General features: G+C 37.0%; 1 protein-coding gene across 3 annotated transcripts in view; it reads left to right on the forward strand.

The window, feature by feature from the left end:
* Positions 1-21,167, forward strand: part of SYT2 (synaptotagmin 2) — a 130,127-nt gene that overhangs the window by 69,767 nt on the left and 39,193 nt on the right. The gene's annotated exons all lie outside the window — the stretch shown is intronic.

Below are 21,167 nucleotides of genomic sequence, written 5' to 3' on the forward strand. Positions count from 1 at the left end.
GGCACAAAAGCGCAGATCCCGGCGAGGCTCGGAGGTGGAGGTGTTGCTGGTCTCCAAAAGTGATGGAGCCGATAGGCAGGATGGTGATAAAGAGGCTTTGCCTCGGAGCAGATACACATTTGTCTCCAGGCGAGGTATCTGGAGTGAAAGGCCAAGCAGGCTTCAGTAAAAGAACTGAAGCTTTGGAGAGCGAGGGTGGAGATCAAAGCGCAAATATAAAACGGTAGAACTTGGTGAGGGGGGGGCGAGAGAAACGGGGACCAAAGCAAGAAGCAAGTTTCTTTCATAATTACATTTTTCAAAGCCAGGGATTTATTTCTAAAAAGAGAGAAGAGGAGATGCTTTGCAAATATTTACAGCAGTTGCATGGCTGTAACATATGGAAAGAAAGAAGATTTGGTATCCTGCTGGTGTTAACAAATGTTGACCCTCAAGCAAATCAAGCAGCCATTTTCCTGGGAATTCCTGGAAAGAGGGGAAGTAGGGAGAAAGAGAGAGAGAGAGAGAGAGAGAGATCACTCAGAGAAAAGTGCCTTGCTTAGAGAAAGCTAAATGGGAATCTTAGGAGCCTTCCTATGATAGCGCAGCGGCATTGTGATTCTCAAAGTCATTATTGCAGTTCTTTCTTTCTTTCTTTTACAATAATTTATAATTATGTGGAGATAATTTGGAGGCTCTCTTCACACAGGCAGACAAATCTAATATGATTTATTTCTGTGAAGCAGCTTTCTAGATTTAGGAGAGAAAAGAAATTTATTTTACTGATATGAGCTTGGATTCAATGACCTTACTACATTGTCTGCCCTTCCCCAGTGGAGGATAAGAAATGGCCTGAGTCTTGCTATAAAGAGGAAACAACCGTCCTGTTGTAATAACTAGAAGACAGTTCTGGGCAGGATAATGTGAAATGTGGATGAACATTTTAGAGTGGGGGGAGGGAGGGAGGGAGAGAAAGAGAAGCTGCAGATTGAAAGAAATTTCTCCAAAAGATGAAATTTCTGCAGAAGCCAATATTAATTTCATTTTGTGTTTGTAAAAAATTGTTACTTTATTATTTTCTGTTCTATCAATCAACTATATTCAGACCTTGGAGACTATCTGGACCCTGCAGTTTTCTTGGCAAGGTTTTTCGGAAGTGGGTTGCCATTGCTTCTTCCTGCGGCTGAGAGAAATTGACAGGCCAAAGGCCACCCTGCTGGCTTTGTACATAAGGCAGGACTATAACTCACAGTCTCTTGGTTTCTAGCCTAATGCCTTAGCCACTACACCAAACTGAACCTCAAAAGATGTGTCCTCTCCCTTTTAAAAGGATTATGAACGTGCTCACAGTATAGAAATAGGATACTAGTGAGAGTAAAGTAAAGCCAAATTCAAATCAAACTCAGCTCCTATTGGCCAAATCCACATGTCCATATTCTTTTCTTGGCAGCAATACAAATAGGATTCACCACTGCTGCCTTCCAGGTTTTTGTTTTTTAAACTTCCCAGACTAGCCTACATCCCTGGACTTTCCAGGTAGATTCCCATCCAAACATTAACCAGAGATTACCCTACTTAGCTTTCTTGATTAGGCAATATCATTTGGGAAAGACTGATATATGTGTGTGCACACATGTGTATAAATATACTACAATAACTCTGTAAAAGTTTCTCAGTGATTTCATGTCAGTATGCTCAAGTGATAAAGTTTCAGGTCCAAGGGCACCTTGAAATATCTGTGTGACCATCATTTTTCTGCTACTACTGTTCTCTTACGGATACATTTATGATGGCTGCTGGAGCCTCAGAACTGATCTGCAACATTTTCAAAAGTTGGTCAAATCAACAGTATCATCACACTTTGGGGTAGAGATGATGTATGAAGTAGAAAAAAGTTTACAGTGATACATGATAAGTTTGAAAGTGGACTGTATGTTACAAGGTGATTTCTGGGTCTACAGATAGTTGATTGAGATTATAATTCATGCTGCTGAACCATGTTTCTTTGGATTTATAAGGGATACAGATTCATTCTAAATGTCCTGTCTTAGGCAATGATGAACTAAAAATGAAGCTACTGCTACTAAATCATCAAATCATATTCTGGTATTACCTCTTTGAAAAAAAAAGTCCAAGAGGTTTAACTGTGATAGAAAATAGCTTTTTTTTTCTGAGTAGAATCTAATAGTTTTGTGCCTTCCATGTATAAAAATATTTGCATAAAAATATATCTCATCACTGCTCTTTGCACCAGAGAAGGCATCTTCAATACTATTCTCGCTCCAGTGGGTTTAAGATGATGTGTAAATGTTAGCCACCTGCACTTGCAAATAATTCTTGTAAACTAACTAAAGACCAATAAATTCTACCAAATTTGCAGGGCTTTGTAAAGTATGGGCTTTGTAATTGATCTGAGATTACATGTCACACTGAGAAATAATTCTTTATCTAAAAGTTGCTGAAATTATTGGATTTAAAATTAAGGATCAGAGCTAGCCAGGCCACATGTTCATGTTTTATGTTTACAAATAGCTTGCCTGACTTAATGGAAACAGCCTGGATATAATATAAATCAAAAGTAGGATTATGTTATTTCCAGCACAGTAATATATTGAGATTAGTATTCTTAAGCCCTTGACTCTTATATTTTAAGTTTAGAGCCTAACAGACTTAAACATGAATTAATTATGAAGAATCTTGCTTAGGGGATACTAGACAATTTATAATTGTATTCTGCATTTATGTTTATATTATGTATTATTTATTAGTATTACTAATATTACTAGTATACTCAATATACTAGATACAGAATAATAACAGAATAACAAATTTGGAAGGGCCCTTGGAGGTTTTCTAGTGCAACCCCCTGCTCAAGCAGGAAACCCTATACCAGTGATGGCTAACCTTTTTGCCATCGCGTGCCAAAAGTGGGAGGAGCACGGGGGGGTCGCACGCACGTGTGCCCACACCCATAATTCAATGCGCCCTGACCCTCTAGGCTCCCCCGCTTTTGGCACACGATGGCACAGTGGCCCCGGTATGCCTGTTTTTTTTGCCGTCCCCAGGCTCCAGAGGCTTTCTTGGAGCCTGAGGAGGGCGAAAACAGCCTCCCCCCCCCAAGAGGCCTTCCGGAAGCCAGAAATGGCCCGTTTGCCGACTTCCGGTGGGCCCAGAAGGCCTGAAAATCAGCTGGTGGAACTGAGCTCGTGTGCCCACTGATACGGCTCCGCGTGCCACCTGTGGCACGCTTGCCATAGGTTTGCCATCACGGCCCTATACCATTCCAGGCAAATGGCTGTCCAGTCTCTTCTTAAAAGCCTCCCACAACTTCTGAAGGCAAGCCATTCCACTGGTTAATTGTTTTCACTGTTAGGAAATAGTTCTTCTATTTTATATCTGCAAGATAAGCCTAAAATAAGAATTAGAGTATAGAATTAAAGAAATATGAGTTAGACATAAATATTGCACAAAAGTCTTGGTTTTTTTTAAAGTTGACCTTGTGGTTCATTTGCTAAATGACCTTGACTAGTCATTTATGCCTTACATTCTTTGCAGAATGAGGCTATCACAACAATTGTCTCCTAGTCTGAAGTTTCCTGGATGGTTTGTACTATAGCTCCTATTACATCTGGTCAATGGTCATGCTGGTTTTGGCTCATGGAATTCTCTAGTAAAAAGGCCCTACATTAGGAACATCTGCATGCTGCCTTTGTTGCTGCAGAAGGTTCAGAATTAGAAATGATCAAATATTGTTGGGTAGAAAGCAATTTAAACATCACAGATGCTGTATTGGGTATCTTTTGACATTAGATATGCAGAAAACAGAGCAGTTCTCAGGAATGCCGAATTAAAGCCAGGCATGCAGCTAGCTGAAGCATCTGTGATTTCTGCATTTATTAATGAGGATGAGATTAATTGTGCTTTTTAATAAAACAGGATCTCAGTACTGAAAGCACCCACCTTTCTTTGTTTCTTTCTACTTGCTATATTTCTTTCGAAAACAGAAAAAAACAAATCACTGTTCCTGAATCTAGTTTTAAAAAAGCCTTCCAGTTTCCTTTAGGATGTGGTGAGGGAGAAGTAGATTTATCATGAACCTGCAAGTAAATTATTTGTGATTTCCTTTATGCTTGTATAAAGAGGGAGCTTTGCTTGCTTGGAAAAAAGAAATAGATTTCAATAAACAAAAAAAAGAGAGAGAGATGATTAAAAGAGAAGATCGTGGTTCTCTTGATTAACCTTGTCTCCTATCTGGTTAAATCTCTAGTTAGTGATTGCATGAACGATTTCTATGCCCATTTCTGTGCAGGATGATGTTCCTACAACAATTTATAAACATCTAGAATATCTGGTTGGCAAAAGGGTGGGTTACCTTTTCATGGCACCTTCGTAAGTGTCTTCTCTAATCAAGTGTGTTATGTTGTACTACATTAGAATACATGTCACAAGGGCTATAGTAGTACCAGCTGAATTGGTAACCTCTTCCTATCCAAATTCTGAATGAAAACTTATTTAAAAAATGAATCTCAACATTTTCCTGGGGCAAATTGATAGTGTCTAAATACATACATATCTACTGTAACTGTACCCCATGACATTCCCTTTTGCAGCAAGCAGTGCATCAAAGGCATAAGGCAAGTGAGTTAAAGGCATTAACTAATAAGAAAAGGAAATATTTGCTAACACCTTTCACTGTTTCTGTCTTTAACTTTCTATCCCTGCAAACTATCCTTGGGTCCATCACTTCAGTATATCTTAACAGATGTTGCTTTCTGTTTTTAAAATTTCTTTCCTCTTTGAAGATCTCTTGATGCGTTACATGTAGAAGTCCTAGTGTTCGGTTTCATGTGCCCCTATTTAAACCAAGTTGGGGGCATATCTGGAGCATTCTGTGCCCCTGGGCAAAACTCTTAAATGGGCCCCCCAGAGGGGAGAGAGAACAGGCACTGACCCCAACTTTGTAAGGTTACAGTTATTGGGGGCACACAAAAGAACTGCCTGCCCCCAATAAGGATACACAAATGTTTTCTACTCCATGGAAGCAGCAGGCTTAAGCCCCACAAGAATTTCTCATTACTACTTAGTCACTCAAAATATTCCTCCCCTGGAATCCATCCACTTGACCATTAGAGTAGTTCCTCTCTTCCACATTCAAAATATAACCAGACATGCCCATGGGATTCTGTCCATTCCTAACTCAGTCACTTGAAAGTATCTCTCTTAGGCATATTGTATCTGGGCTGCAAAACCTCAGACAATCATTAGACATGGTAGCAAAGAAACATGGACATGTCCTCTGTTTGCTGCCATCTAATCATCCTGGTGACCCTACGTCACAAGATCAGTTTATTAAAAGTGTTGAGAAAAAATAGTTGACACGGGAGAACCTAGCAGCTGCCTCCTTGTCTTTTCTATTTGTGTCACTTTTAAAACCTTTAAAAAGTTGGACAATTATTTGTTAAGAAAGGTGGTATTGTACTTAACTTTTGTAGTGTGGAAAGCCACAGCGTGGATATATCACATGTAGATGGGGTTAGGTTGGTGAAATGGTGGTGATACATTTTTAAAAAAATCTGAAATCATTTCCCACCTAAACATCATAGGAACCTGTTCCATCTTACATCAGTCATTGTCAAAGGGGCCCCAAAACTTTAAAATTGGACTTTAGGGTCTACAATTGCCTACTGTGTCTTAAAGAGTCCATAGGGGAAGAATCAAGAAAAACTAAGGATGGAGTCAGTCATCTATTGTATCCAATAAGCTGTTTAGTAGAATTCCTAAATCACCATTTGATTTGCTCTGATCTAGGATCCTAAGACTCTATATTTTAAAATATCTATTATTAAACAGTTAGTTATCAGGAATCCTTGTTCAATCTACTGAAAATCATCTAGAAACCTACCATCTAACTCAATCTACTTTGTCATTCCATCTTTTTCAGGATACCCAATCTCAATTACAATCAAATGGAGTAAAAATTGCTATGATAATTTGCATCACTGGATTGTAAAATACATTGTACATACATATATCTTGGCCTATTAATTCCTGCACATACTGTGTAGGTGAGAGGTAAAACAATGCTGGGCATCACTGGGAAATGCAATATATAGGAAGCAGAAATGTTCCTTTGTTTGCTGCTTAGCATGTGCTAAATAGATCTTATACAAAATACAGGCAGATATTTGTTAGCATTTTGTCTCTATTGGTGTGTGAATAACTTTACTTCTACACTGCATTCCTTTTTATACAGAGTGAAGTACTGTAATGTAAACTGAAGATTGTGAATTTCCCCCCAGACAAATGACTTGCTGACTTGGAAAGGAAGCAAAGACCTTGCCTAGAGAGCTTCAAGGACTTACCATAAATTTATAACTTGGGGACTGTATAATAGTTATGTTAATACAGTTACTGTATTTTTATGGCACAGTCAGCACTATGCTTTGTTTATAACTATATGAATTTAAAAGCAGATCAAAAGCATTAAATTGGCCTTTGCCAATTTAAATGTTAATAAATGTTTTTAAAATGCAGAAGCAAATTTAATAGTTTTCCCCTCTGTATATTCAAACAATGTAGCTTTCTTCATAATTATGGCTTATAGCCATAATATTATATTTACTCCAGGGGTAGAGTAAACTACTAAATGTGCAATAAGAACATGAGTAGGATTATCTGTTAGGCTGTGAAACTGACATTATTATTCTTAAAGAAAAATTGGTGTGGTTTGGGTCAAAGTAAATGTGTTTGGAGATACTGATGCTATGGACTATTTAAGCACATTCTGCCTTAATTTGGCCTATCAAGAAGAATGTCTAATCATACAATATTAGACGTGATGCAGTCAAATTTGGAAAACAACTGTCTGATCTCTAACCTCACCTGCAGATAATTTTGAGAAGAAAAAATGGAAACAATTTTGACAGCTCTAGTTTCTGATGATGGGAGTATGCACAAAACGAAAAAAAAGTTTTATTTCCAGATAAAGACAAAGCGATTTTTTCCAGATAATTCCTTTGGAATATTTTTATTTGGCTAGGTGAATTAAATCCTGAATTCTTTGAGTACGCTGTACAGAACAAAACTTGATACATATTTTTTATTTTGGGAAGAATGATGGGGCCTAGAAATAAGTAACCTTAATCACTCATTTTTCATTTCTGAAATAAAAAAATAAAATAAAAATAGGTGTGTAGTGAAAATCCCTGCCAATAACAATTTAATCCATTCAATCTATAAAAATGTGGTCAATACATTAATTTTAAATAAATGAAATCTAAATCATTGTTGCGTTTTTCTTTACCTCCATCCCTTCTTCTCCCCATTTGGTCTCAGCCACTAACATCTTCCATTTTACCAGGTAGGTTGGATTTTTAAACACAAAAAGGCACCTCCACCTAATCATAATGTATAAATACGTAGAAGCCAAGGAAAGAACTTGATTTTTTTTGGACAGCCAAACAGTCCTGAATGAAATGGAGCCTTTTTTGTCTTGGAGGAAGCCTGTTGATGCAGTGGGTAAAGTGCAGTATTGGAGGTTAACTCCTGCCTACAGCCAGGAATTTGATCCTGACAGGGCTCAAGTTTGACTCAGTCTTCCATCCTTCTGAAGTCAGTAAAATGAGGGTTTCCAGATTGTTGGGGGCAATATGCTGACATTGTAAACTGCTCAGAGAGTGCTATAAAGCATGATGAAGCCAGTAGTGGGTTCCACTTACCTTTGCTACCGATTCAGAACTGTGAGCACATGTGCGTGTGTGCTTGTTTCATGCATGCGCAGCACTTCTACGCATGCACAGAGTGTCTGTGATGACGTCCTGGAGGGTGGATGGAGCCTCCTGCTGCCGTCACTACCGGTTCGCCTGAACCGGAGCAAACCGGTAGAAACCCACCACTGTATGAAGCGGTATATAAATCTAAGTGCTATTGCTATTGTCTTGAGGTATGAAAAAGTGTGTTTTCTTAGAAGCTCAAAATCCTCAGAGCAGCCATTTCAACATTGAAATAATTCTCATGCATGTCAAGTGTTTCTCCCTTGGTCTTTCATGATTGTTTGTCTGTGTTTATATTACTGACTGTCATATTCTCCCCTAATTGTTTGATCTGGGCATTGACACATTGCTGTGATTCTAATATTTCCTATAACATCTTCTCATTTCAGAAGACAACATTGGATGTTTACCCACCTAGTGACTTTGATTTGTGGAGTACCACAAAAATTGGTGAACATCTTCTTCATGTTGTCAAGCCTACCCAACATGGTGCTTTCCAGATATTTGCCAGTTGGCTGCAGATGTTGGGACTTACAAGCCAAAAAAGCTTTAAATCTGATTTAAGTTCCTGGAAGATGTCACTCAGTATTGATATGCTGAGTGAATCTGCAATGCAGTAAGATAAAAAAAGGAAGTAGAATATTACTTTTTTATTTAATCAATTAATGACATTCATGTTTTTCCATCAGTGTATGGCCTTCATACTTGCCATTTCATAGGGGCATAGGTTTTGCAGGTGTATGTTAGTCTACATGTATATGAATTATTATATAGTAGAAATAAGGAATAAAAATATTCCAAGATTACTTAGTAGAATAAATTGCTTAAATTGTGACAAACTAATGTGTATTCATTGGTGAAGATAAGGGAAAGATGAAGATGAGCTATTAATGGAAATTCTGAAGAAATTCTGAGACTGTTCCAGGCCATTGGAAAGGAAGACTCCCCTGGGTTCCCTCTTGAACATTTTGGATGAATTGAGTCAGAAAAGAGGGAAAAAATGGAATAGCTTAACGGCAATTATATGCAGGCCCTTTTGCTGGTTTAGCATTATTTTCAAGGCATATACCTAACAATCTGCTAGTATTCTCATAAAGTAAAGTGGAAATGCTACAGTATGTGATTCATTTTTTATCCTTAACTGGAGGAATATCATTCTTTTACTATGTGTTTAGACCAGGGGTGTTAAACTCGATTTCATTGAGAGCCGCATCAGGGTTGTGTTTGACCAGGGTGGACATGGCCAGCTTGATGTCACTCGTGTCGGGGGCGCCTGTGGGGGCCCAAGGGCTCTGCCATCAAAAATGGGCTCCTGAGCTCCATTTCAGCTGCGATGGCTTCCTGCAACCCCTCTGCTGGTGAAAATGGAGCTCAGGAGGGACACGTGCAACCCTCCCAAGCTCCGTTTTCGCTGGCAGAGGCACTGCGAGCTGGTCCTTCACTGTTGCCAGGGCAGCTCCGCGGGCCAGGTCTAAGCACCCTGTGGGCTGGATCTGGCCCCCAGACCTTGAGTTTGATACCCCTGGTTTTGACCCACCCCCCCAAAATAATAAAAGCATTCTCTCATTCTCTCTCCCTCTCCCTCTCCCTCTCCCTCTCCCTCTCCCTTTCCCTCCCTCCCTCTGTATATTTGTGTGTGTAAAGCTAATCCCATAAAATTTATCCAGAAGCTAAAAGAATGCATGGATAGCAAAAGACATTGGCTGTGCTTTTAAAGCTATGCTTTTCCAGACAGTTTATTGCTTGCTTGGAACTCCGCATAGTCAGTAAAAACAAATTACCAAATCGCTAGGTGAAACGAAGGTGCTTGGTGTATTGTCAGCTTATATCTCCTCCTGGTGTCTATTGATTAGGGATTTGGAGCCTATAAGGGGCAAAAGTATCAGAACTTTTATGTATGAAAAGAGAGCAAACTGTGGAGAGTGACTTGTGAGGGAAATAGAAAGGTCATTTTTCTACCTGGAGGAGGACTGCACTGCAGAGAATAGGCTGATTGCTTTTTTTTATATGTGGCTATCTTCTTTAATGGCTACAGTTGAAATGGCTTGAACACTAAATGTGACGTTAACATAAATATAGTTTCATGGAATGGAAGAAGGGCAAACTGTTGTTGCTATAGGTCAAAACTAAATTTATTCACTTACTTGTTTTATTTATTTACTAATATGTATACTGTATTAGGTCCATGTCCATAGTAACTATTATTCTGGAAAAAGTAATAGTTTCAGCAAGTCCAGGTAGTTAAAGTTGAGAAACTTTTCCAGGATTGGATGGAAGTTTGATCAGGAGCAGATTTGAGTTGGGAAATATCCAAGCAAAGGGTCCAGTAGGAAAATGTTTGGTATGGGAATGCAAGACAGAAGCAGGAGTAAATTGTCAACCTTTCCATAGGACATGACAGCAGGAAAATGAGGAATAGGTTTGAATAGAATTGGAACAAAGAGATAGTCTTGAAAAGCAGGATCAGCAACTCTAAAAAATCACTGCTGGTTGACATTTCTCTTCAGTCCTTGGGGCTAGAACATACTGAGTTTGAACATACTGAGTACAGGCGGGATCAGACGTTGCACAATGATAGAAAGCATGCTTGAAGGTCTGAGGTAAATAGTTGTATTCAGTGAATCCGGTGGTCCTGGATTCATGGAACAGTGGTCTGGTCTTTTACAAAGCAGTTTCCCATGTTCCATTTTGATTACATGATTAGCATTGATACAACAGAGGAGCTGATACAAAATATTGTTATGGAATTCCAGCCTGCTTTTTAATCTTCTCTGTTCAGTCAAGTATTTATTTGCTACGTTGAAATAATAGAACAACGTCTTGACATTCTCTGTCTCTGTCTCTGTCTCTATCTCTCTCTATCTCTCTCTTTCTCTCTCTATATCTGTCTCTCTGTTTCTCTGTCTGTCTCTCTGTGTGTCTCTCTCTGTATGTGTGTGTGTGTCTTCCATCTATTTTTTCTATCTATCTATCTATCTATCTATCTATCTATCTATCTATCTATCTATCTATCTATCCTCTGTCAAATTCAGCAAGTTTCATCCAGATGTGTTGGCTGATTTTCATTCCCATTATTCTAAGATTTTGGCTATATTGGTGGTATTTATGGAAATTTGTGGCTAACTGGAATACAGAAGTTTGGGGAAAGCTGGTCAAACAGAGATAGCTTCTCCTTGTCATGGCTGCTTGTATGCCTTATGATATATAAGCAAAAATGCCTACATCTTTGCTGGGCAGCTTATACTTCTCATGTGCTCCTGTGAATTCTTCCTTATCTGTGTGAATTTCTGTGGAAAATTAGTTTTCAGTTTATGGCTTGGAAATAGAGACATGTAATTTATTCTTGGGACCTTGAGAGAGAGATTGCAAGGGTTTGGGTAGGAATGATGTAACTTGTCTCTCTTTTAAGTATTTTTGTCTCTTAAAAGTGATTTAGAACTAATTTGTCTTTGACTTAGCTTTGTGACTGCGATATAATGTCACTGATCAAATGCACTTTGTGTTCTTTGTCTTAGATAGCTTTATTTTGGAGGAAGCATAGACCTCGATTTAGGTAGTCTGTAAATAATCTATAATCTTGTTATATTTTGTCTTTAGTATTTTAGGTGATTTATATTTATTTCTTCTTATATTTTGATGCAACATACTTTGCTCATATTAATAAATATATACTCTGCTTAATGTGCTCCTGATGTTTTTGCTTAGAGGCTTGAAATAAGTTCTACATCTTTTTCTATTATTAAGTCTTTTTATCCCTTTCAAGCAAAATATATCCAAAGCAATTTACAGTAGATCTCCTAAAAATAAGCCACTCAAAATAGCATAAATGATTTTTAAGTATTATTATTAAATATTAAATTGAAAAAATGATTGGTCATATATAATCATGTGGCAATATTAAAATGTAGCATAATCTGGTTAGTTGGATGATTTCAAGTCTCACTGGTCTAAAATATTCTTCAGTGAAAAATTTACCATGTGTAATTTGAAATTGTAACTGAAAGTTTTGAACTTCAGCCACATGGTTATATCCAGTGTCTCAAAGGTACTTTTTTTTTTTCTTGAGAAGACAATTGGATTGTTTTTTCCTCGAGGAAGAAGAAAACATTTCTCTTCTCCTCCAAGAAGCTTCATCAGTTCTTACAGCAGGGGGATGGAAGAATAAATTCTGATATGATGGGGGGGATGGAAGGATTGTATTTATTTGCAATCATCTGTTAGCACTCTCTGAGAGCTGTTGAGGCCACTTGGGGGGTTTACCTTTGCCTTCAGGGTTACCTGAATCAGGGAGCAATTGGTTGTGGAATCTTTTTGGAACTGTTGCAAGGGGGCTGCATTGTAAACTGGAGATAGTCGGTGTCTTATTCCTCTCTCTCTGTTTTTTTTTTTTTTTGTAATTTTTTTTTTAAGACAAACAAACATTTAATACATCAGTCATCCCTTCCCTGTGACATCTTGGTATTATCTTCCAAAATTCTTCTTCTTCTCCATAAGTTTCTTCTATCTTGATCTTCATCCCAACCATTATAACAATTTATTGCTTAAACAATATTCTAGTCATTGAGTTTTTATACATAATTATAAAATTAATCATTTATATCTCTTTTCCAACCAACGATAAAAATAATTCCATATCTTGAAATATTCTAACTCTTCCCTATCCTTAATCATCAAAGTTAATCTATTCATTTCTGCACAATCTAAAAATTTTTTATTACTACTTCTTCCAAAGGTATTTTCTCTGCTTTCTAATTTTGAGTCCTCTCCCTCCATTGAAGGAGGAGTGTTCAATTCTAACATAGATGGATTCTTTTACGCCTCTTTCAAACCAACAGTCTGATGAAGCTTCTTGGATAAGAAGCAAAACATTTTCTTCTTCCTCCTCAAGGAAAAAAACAGTCCAGTTGCCTTTTGAAGAAAAAAAGCACCTTCAAGACAACTATGACCTGGATGACTGAGAATCTCCACATACGTTATATCCAAGGCTTGATTCATTTCTTCTAGTTTTGTAATCCTGGGGAGAAGCTACTTCCCAGGATTTATGATCTGTTGTATAACCTGGAAGAGGCTGCTCAGTCTTAGTTCAACCATATAGCTGGAAGGAATGTGCTCGTTTCTGTCTTTTCATTGTGTGCCATCTACTATATCTATAAAGGAGACAGACTTATTCAGGTTTTGTAAATGTATCAATGGATCTTCAGGAATGAATATCCTGATGTCTTCTTAATATCACTCCCAATGCAATAATATAAAAATGAAAATGAATGAAGAAAGGAAGGAAAAATATATCAGTCATTTATTATATTCAAATATTGCACATAAAAGAATGTAACTAAAAATTGATGAGTTGGTCACACTCCAGAGGATTAATTCTGTAATTATACAAAATGGCCATCAATGTTGCTAATTTATTTGAAAATAAAAATTAGGCATTTTAATTTGGAGTTATAGTTCTATACACCAATTCATTTGATACTAAACTAGACACTTTGCTCTGAAGCTTTGCTCTGAAGTTTCTTTATGTCATATAATATATGTGGGCATATGCATATTTATTTATTTATTTATTTATTTATTTATTTATTTATTTAGTCATGTTTATGTACTGTATATTGGAGGTAGTGACTCTTTGAGAGCTGTATGCGATGAAATTTCATTTTAATGTATGCCGATTAGCGTATATTCAAAGTGACAAAGTTATTCTAAGTCTATTCTAAGTTTAGTAACAGGGCACATCAGTGGTGGTATTTAACCGGTTCTATCCGGTTCGGGTGAATCAGTAGTGGTGGCTGTGGGAGGCTCCACCCACCTGCCCGGATGTCAACACGTCCCATTTATTGATGTTTTTGACGCTCTGTGCATGCACGGAAGGCCCTGCACGCTCACATTTGCGAATCTGTAGCGAAGGTAAATGAATACCACCCCTGGGGCACATCATTTTTTAGCAAAATGACTCCTCTGCTCATTTACCAGGGAAGGATTATAAATGAAAGAGTATCACACTGACTGTATTATCAATTGTTTCAACAGAGAGAAGTAAAAATAAACAGATGCATAACATTAGATATAAAACCCACCACGGGGCAATAGGGATCTCTATAAAAGATTTAAGGCCCTTTGAATTTAATAACACTTAGTAACTCTAAAGAAACCTCAGTGTGATTTATGCTTTAGGCAACACACACTGTACTTCCAATGTAACTTTTAGCAGCGTTGACAACTGACAGGTTTCAAAATTGTCAAATAATTCAAGCCAACATGCTGTCATTTGTTCAAATTCTTATTAACACATTTCTGCCTGTATGCATTTGCGCACAACCCTGTATATATTTTTATATGCAGTATGGCTGGATGTTAGGGGGGGTGGGGAAACCAAGGATCTTGCATTATTTTATTTATTTATTTTTACAAATTACATAGCTGCCCAATTCAGGGTGAATTCCATATGGCTTACAGAAATAAAGCTTCAAACACAAATATCAAGAAAAAATCCAAAATTCACAATCATAAATTCCACTCCCCAGAATACTGCTTTAGGGCGGATTTCTCAGGATAGTAGTAGCTGTCATTCATTGTACATACCTTTTAGTTAGGGTTCTCTAGGCTTTGGGAGATCAGTACCAAAGTAGCAGCTGGTATTATATTGCAGATGTTTCACTGTGCATTCCAGCAAGGCTTCCTCAACACAGCAGTTCTGAAGTGAAAACCACATCACACTATTTATAGTTTATGTGGAATTTGAATTGCAGAGTGGCGGGGGGAGATTTGGTTCATGATCAGAAGCCTCTTGGGGTGGTTTAAATCAAGCACTTAACTGTGTAGTAGGTCATATCCAGTTCTATTGAACTACTGATAGCTCCTTTCTCTGACACACCGGCTTCCAGGAATTCTGTGACTCTTCTGGTCTGTGCATGGTCCATTATTGCCCAAAGAGCAGAAGAACTAAAGAATTCCTGGAAGTCTGAACTCCAATCATCCCCAACTCTCACCCCCAATTGAAATACTACAGAGATTAGAAATACTGCAAATGATACCCACTTCTGAACTGTTGCTCTAGAGAAGCATCACTAGAATGCAAGGTGAAAAGTTTGCAAAAAAAAAATTGTGATCCTTTTTTGATATTGATCTCTCTGAGAGCTGGAGAAACACAACTAAATTTGTATTATGGAGAGTGTTTTGTCCAGAAGGAAGTATGGGAAGGAGAGAGAATAATGATTTGATGATACTTATTTTCTCACGATTTTTCCAAGTTTATTTTCATACTTAAAGAAAATGCGGAGAAACATGGAATAGCTTTACAAGTGCATTAATATTGCACTGTCCTTCTGGAAGTATCCAAAGAGATATAAAATGTTTGTGTGACAAAATGAATAGATTGACGTTAATTTTATAATTTAAAGTATGGGTAATCCAAATTTAATGTGAGAAATTCAGAACAACCAAAAAGCAGTACTAGGATTCATATAGGGTGTAGGTGTATTGTGGAGTTTATTATAGCGAGAATTTGGTCTGATTTACATAACATGCCAAGCCATGGCAGTTCATTGAAATTATATAAACTCAGCCACTGTAATTTATAAATTTGGTGTTAGCATTTTGTGTGAAACCAGCAAAGTTTGGTTTATTCAAAAAACTGTACATAAATCATAATTTAGTATAATGTGGGAATTCTGTGGAAGTACTCATTCTGCATGATTTAAAATTAGAAATTAAAAATAGTAATGGAAGATAAGGTTACTAATATAAATCGCAGGGATCATGAGCAGACCAATACTAATATTTTGAGTGCCACCCAGGATTGTTGTTAGAACATGGGCAACTCTATAAGTCTTTATATAGAGTACTAGTACCGTATAATGTAGTGGTTAATGCACCAGACTAAAAACCAAAAAACTGTGAGTTATAGTCCCACCTTAACAGTATCATATTTAGACATTAAATAAAATTTAGAGGACCTTTGTTAAAAAGTTACACCTGAAGTTTTCACAGAGGTGCATACCAAACAACAACCTTGATATTTAAATTTATTTTTCAAAAAATTATTTGGAAATGAGAAATTTACTCATTACATATTTATCACTTCACTGGCATGTTCTTTGAGAATGTCATTTGAGAGAAGGTGGGGCCCAGCTGTTCTATGCTAGCTGTTGTTTAATATCTAATGGAAGCTGAGTCTGTTTGGACTGTTGGAAAACTTCATTTATGCAGCATTTTTACATTTCTTTTTTTCAATTAAATGGAGCCCCCTAGAGGCTATTGGAAGGATTGTGCTGACAAAATTGTTTAGGATGCTACTTTCTCTCTGGTCACACTTAACATGGATGCAATTTGGAAAGATTTATTTCTGGCAGGTAAAAACTACTGGGAAGAGGAAAATACCCTAGCAAGTGTGTGGTTGTCTACTGTATATCTGCAGGATCAATGTAGATTACTGCATTTAAGAAAGCCCCCCCTTTCCCCCCTCTGTTCCCAATTGCCCTTGAGTTCTCCTGCATTTGACAAACCCTAATATTCTTACAGATTGTTGTTCTGCAAAGGCCAATTTCTTTTCTTCCTTTTGTGGACCCTCATCCTTGCAGAAGAAAGGCAGGGTAGCTATGTTCATTGCTGTATGAAAAAAATGCTGTGGCTATATTGGCGGGATCTAGATCAGTATTTCTCAGCAAACTTTAAGATGTGCAGACTTCAGAATTCCCCAACCAGCCTGCCGGGAGTTGAAATCTACATATCTTAAAGCTGGCAATATTGTGAAACAATGAGTTTGATGACCTATCCATCCATAATTTGTGGATTGTGATTTGGATGTGGATGTAATTTGTGAATTTAATATAGTCTTCTCCTTTTGTAGATTGCATAATTCCTTCTCTTCTTTCCTGGCTTGGTGCAAACCCCAATTATAGCATACATCTATTTTGGATAGAAATATAAAATAGGTTGATCCTGGTTTGGTGGGCAAATGGCAGCAAACATCTTATTTAAAGTTATATATTGGTTTACTGTGTTATATATAACTTATATACTGGCTTACTGTGTTTTTAGTTTTCAGGATTCAGAAGGAAAAACACTGAAATGCATTGGAGAAAAGGGATAAAAAAAGAAAAACAGGTGCATATGCCTGAAGCTATTTCACAGTTAGGTTGCATTCAATTGTAGGCACATTAGAAATAAGTCATTGCTTAGCCATGGCTTGCTATATTATTATATGGGTTTTCAGATAATGTAAAACCATAAAATGTCTTCTATACTGGTAGTGGTAGGTAACACCCAAAAGGAAAAAAAAATGATGGTTTGGTGTAGTCCTTTTAGCAAAAATGTTAAACTAGTCATTATCATCCTGCCTTGAAAAAATAATGCTGACTGATTATGAAAATCTTTTTAGGAAGTAGGATTTATTTATTTTAGGAAACTGTGATTTTTATTTTATGCACCAATATTGCATTGTGTATGTTGATGTATTCCAGAAATGAGAATGGCAAATATGAAAACCATTTCAGAAATAAATAATAGGCATTTCTGTTTAGAAATCAATTACCTTAAACCTCATAGGTTTAAAATAGTTATTTAAACTTTACGAAACTGACACGTGGACCATTTTAGGCATGCAAAACCAATCTAATGATTTTGAAGTCCATATGCAAATTCCAAAATACAGCACATTTTGTTTTCAAGAGAACCCATGACCTCTAAAAACAGACAGGGGTTTCTAGCAAAGAATTACTTTGAGCCTTACTAAAATTAACATTTTTATTGCTAAATTGATGCCTTGCTGGGACTGTTGTCTGAAATTTCTAGGAATTGTTGTTCTGATATAAGTGGACATCACAAGGTTGGAGAAAGCTGATTTATGTTAGAATCATGTAACTAAAAAGTATGGAGATTACTTCTTTACTGTATGGGGAGCATGTCCTGCTGGAGAAAAGAACTGATATTTGGAAGACATATTTAAGCCGTCTTCCATTCTTTTCTCAAAAATGTACCTAGCAGCTCTTCTCCAGCCAAGATTCTGGATCCTTGACTTCTGAATACTTGAATTCATGCAGGAGAGAAGGGATGAACATTGAAAGATTAAGTAGCCATAACCATTTATTTATACATGCTTGAATATGTTTTCCAGTGGAGGAGAGTTAGCTGAAATTCTCAAAACTTTGATTTTAAAAATATAGCTGAATGCAGAGGCTCAAACACTCTTTTCTTAAACATGTGATGTGAGAACAGTCAAAGCTGTTTTCTATTAAAGCTGCATCCAGTGAAAATGAAAGCTTTGGAAAAGAATCAAGATGTAAAGCAGAGAAGCTTCGAATAAAAGAAACATATTACCAGTGACATATTTCTAACCCTCTGTCATCTTTTGCGTTCCATCAAAGTGACAGCTTGAGATAGGTTACAGGTCAAGCAGTGTTTTCCTTACCCAGTTGTCAATGCTTTTTTGTTATTTTAGATTGTAAAAGGAAATAAGAATTTTATTTTCTTATATGTGCAGTGTATAATTTTTTTTCTTTGCTTCTTGTTTCAGCAAATTATGGATTGCTTCTAAATTTCAAGTAGAACTTGTTTTCATAGTTGTCACACAAGCTCCATAGCAAGGCAGGACCTCATTCCAAACACTCTAATTTAAGGAAAGTATGGAATCACCTGCACTGGCCCTGTATATCATCTGCTTGACATGGCATAATGTTCACAGGAGGTTATTTTGTCACTTGTTACCAGCACATTATTTAAAAAAAAAACATGAATTGACCTTTGCCTTCTCTGGCGAAGGTAGATAATGAAATTAGAGCTATCACCAGTCCTCTTGAGAAGCAAGCTCCTTCAGGATTTCTCTCCCAACCAGCGGCCTCTAATAGACACTGCCTTAGATTCTGAGAGAGAAACTGACCAAAATAAAATTAAGATTGGTACTTCCACATTGCTGGTTTTATTCTTCTGCTCCCATCTCTTTTCCTGTTGTGACTTGTCTTTATTGATTGTAAACTATGACCACTATTATTGTAAGTGATTATGACACAGTTACCTTCCCATCCCATACTTCTCTCACTACAGTCTCCAGAATGAGGCTCTGCCGTGATATGGAGCTTGTGTTTCAACTATGAAAACAAGTCCAGCTCCACTGGTTGCCTTATAGTTAGGACATGTAAGCCAAGGGTACTAAGGTGTTACTTTTGATTTCACTGGAAAATAATAGTAATACTAAACATGCTTTCTTAGATTTCAGTATTGCATGATTTAACAGGTTAATCTATTTTCTGAAGCAAATCTGTTTTATTGCTACTGTAAATTAGTTTGCCTTAATATCTGCCATTTTTGCTTCTGGGTATCTTATGGAATATTCCATCATTCAGAAATCAAACTATTGAACCCAACAAAATCATAAAGATACTGTTGAATGGAATTATACTTTTATTGGAAGACTGAGTTTGACCAAGTGTTTGTTGTCTTGCCTGAGCTGGCAGCATAAATTGGATAATATTTATTTGAATATTGATTAGCAGATTTGATATTGGATTCCTAAGCAAATAAACTGTTAATATGTTTACATATAGCACATTTAGAACTGCTACCTTATCCAGTTGTTAGAGCCATATACTGTACAACAATAAATCAGTTTTGAAGCATTGCAGAATCAGCTTAAGTGCCAGGGCTTAATGGTAGTTTAATTAAGCAAAGAACTCCCTGGTTCAGATGTAATACAAAATCATAACCCACTTCAAGCCTTCATTCCATTGAATGGGTAAGGCCTGAAGTGAAAAAGGGCTCAAGGCAGGCCCAGTTTTTCTGTACTCATATTGCCTATGTCTCTGTGCTGCCAATGCTGCCTGGTAGCTTTATATCTACTGCATCCTCCCATTCAGCCACTTCCTAGTCTAGAGGAAACTATATTTGCATGTGTTTGAGCATAAAGACAACTCTCTAATATAAGGGTAATTAGTCACACAAGGTGTAATGCAAAAGAATATGATAATGATTTTCTCTCAGCCCTGTTGGCTAAACATGAATTTGATGAGTGGAAGAGAGATTATCAAAGCTTATTCTACATTTTATTAAGCAAAATATCACGAGTCACTGTACTGAAAGCTATGCTGATGTCCAGGTACACTATTTCTATAGCATTCCTCTCATCTAAATTAGTAAATATCAAAGAAAAATATAAGATTAGTCTGGAATAATTTGTTTGTGACAAGCCCGTACTGGTTCCTGTTAACTGCAGCATGCCCATCATAGTGTTCTCAAACATGTGGTTTGATAATTTTGATAATAAAAAACCTTGTCTATTATAGAAATCAAATTGATAGGTCTGTAATTTCTTTGTTTTCTCCTACCCTTTTTGATGCTGAAGATGACAGTTGTTCTCCTCCAAACTTCTGGGATGTTGCCAATTCTTCGAGAGTTCTCAGAGATTATTGAGAATGGTTTTGCAATTATCTGTTCTTTTTTCCCTCCCCTCCCCTCCCAACAACAATTCAGTAAATAAGTAGAAATTCATAGTAAATGGTTGTCAGAATTTCAGTGAGCTCACACAATAGCTCTCAAGCTTTTGATAGGGCAGCATTACTATCTTCACCTAGCCAAATTTTGATAGTATACACCATGTCCCCATATATGTCCACCTTGCAGTCATAAATTAACATGGTCATGTTATGAATAGACCTGACATTTTCCAGTATCCCAAACTCAGGGTCTCTAGTAATATGGCCTGAAATGATACAATTGGTCCAGAAGTAAATATTGGCACAAAATTGCCTATGTCAATTTTTCTGAACCTGCCAGTGTAATGTCCCCTGCCATTTGTCCCTGATACATCATAACTAAGTTGACTCCCTTATATCTCTGAACTCCTATTTGATTTTCTTTGTCAAGTCCAGTCAGTGCCCTAGAACAGCTCCTCCATGTGAGGCATCCTGTTGGGAGCAGACCAATCTTGAAAGGCTGTATCTCACCAGTCTTCAATTCTTCTCATGCTCCTCTTTGCTGGTCACATGTAATGTATTTTCTTTCACCATTCCTCTTCCTTAGCTGGTGTACCAATCCCACCCTCTTGCCATTACCACAAACAATTGTTTTCGTACATGGGGGAAAAAAGATTATTTTGGTGCTGTTAAAATCTACAACAAATATCAGTCATTTTGTCACAACAAAATAATATGTGCAGGAGAAAGCTTAGAAATAAAGTTATGGTGCCAGCTTCCTCATTTCTGATAATTCAAAATTAAGTTTTGCCAGGGCAATGGTAAAGGAGAAGCAATAGTTTTTGAATCTTATTAGAAGTAATTGGAGGATATAAAATAAACTTTCATTATCAGGAACCAAATTAAAGTGACTGATTTCCACACTGATTTTGATTAAATGATTTGGACACACAATTTGTCTTAAATCAATTATCAGTAAGGAAAAGGAATGTGCAACTCTTTTTTCATTCTC

Source organism: Pantherophis guttatus, chromosome 3 (assembly GCF_059756535.1).
Source record: "Pantherophis guttatus breed Tessera chromosome 3, ASM5975653v1, whole genome shotgun sequence".
NCBI classification, from domain to species: domain Eukaryota; kingdom Metazoa; phylum Chordata; class Lepidosauria; order Squamata; family Colubridae; genus Pantherophis; species Pantherophis guttatus.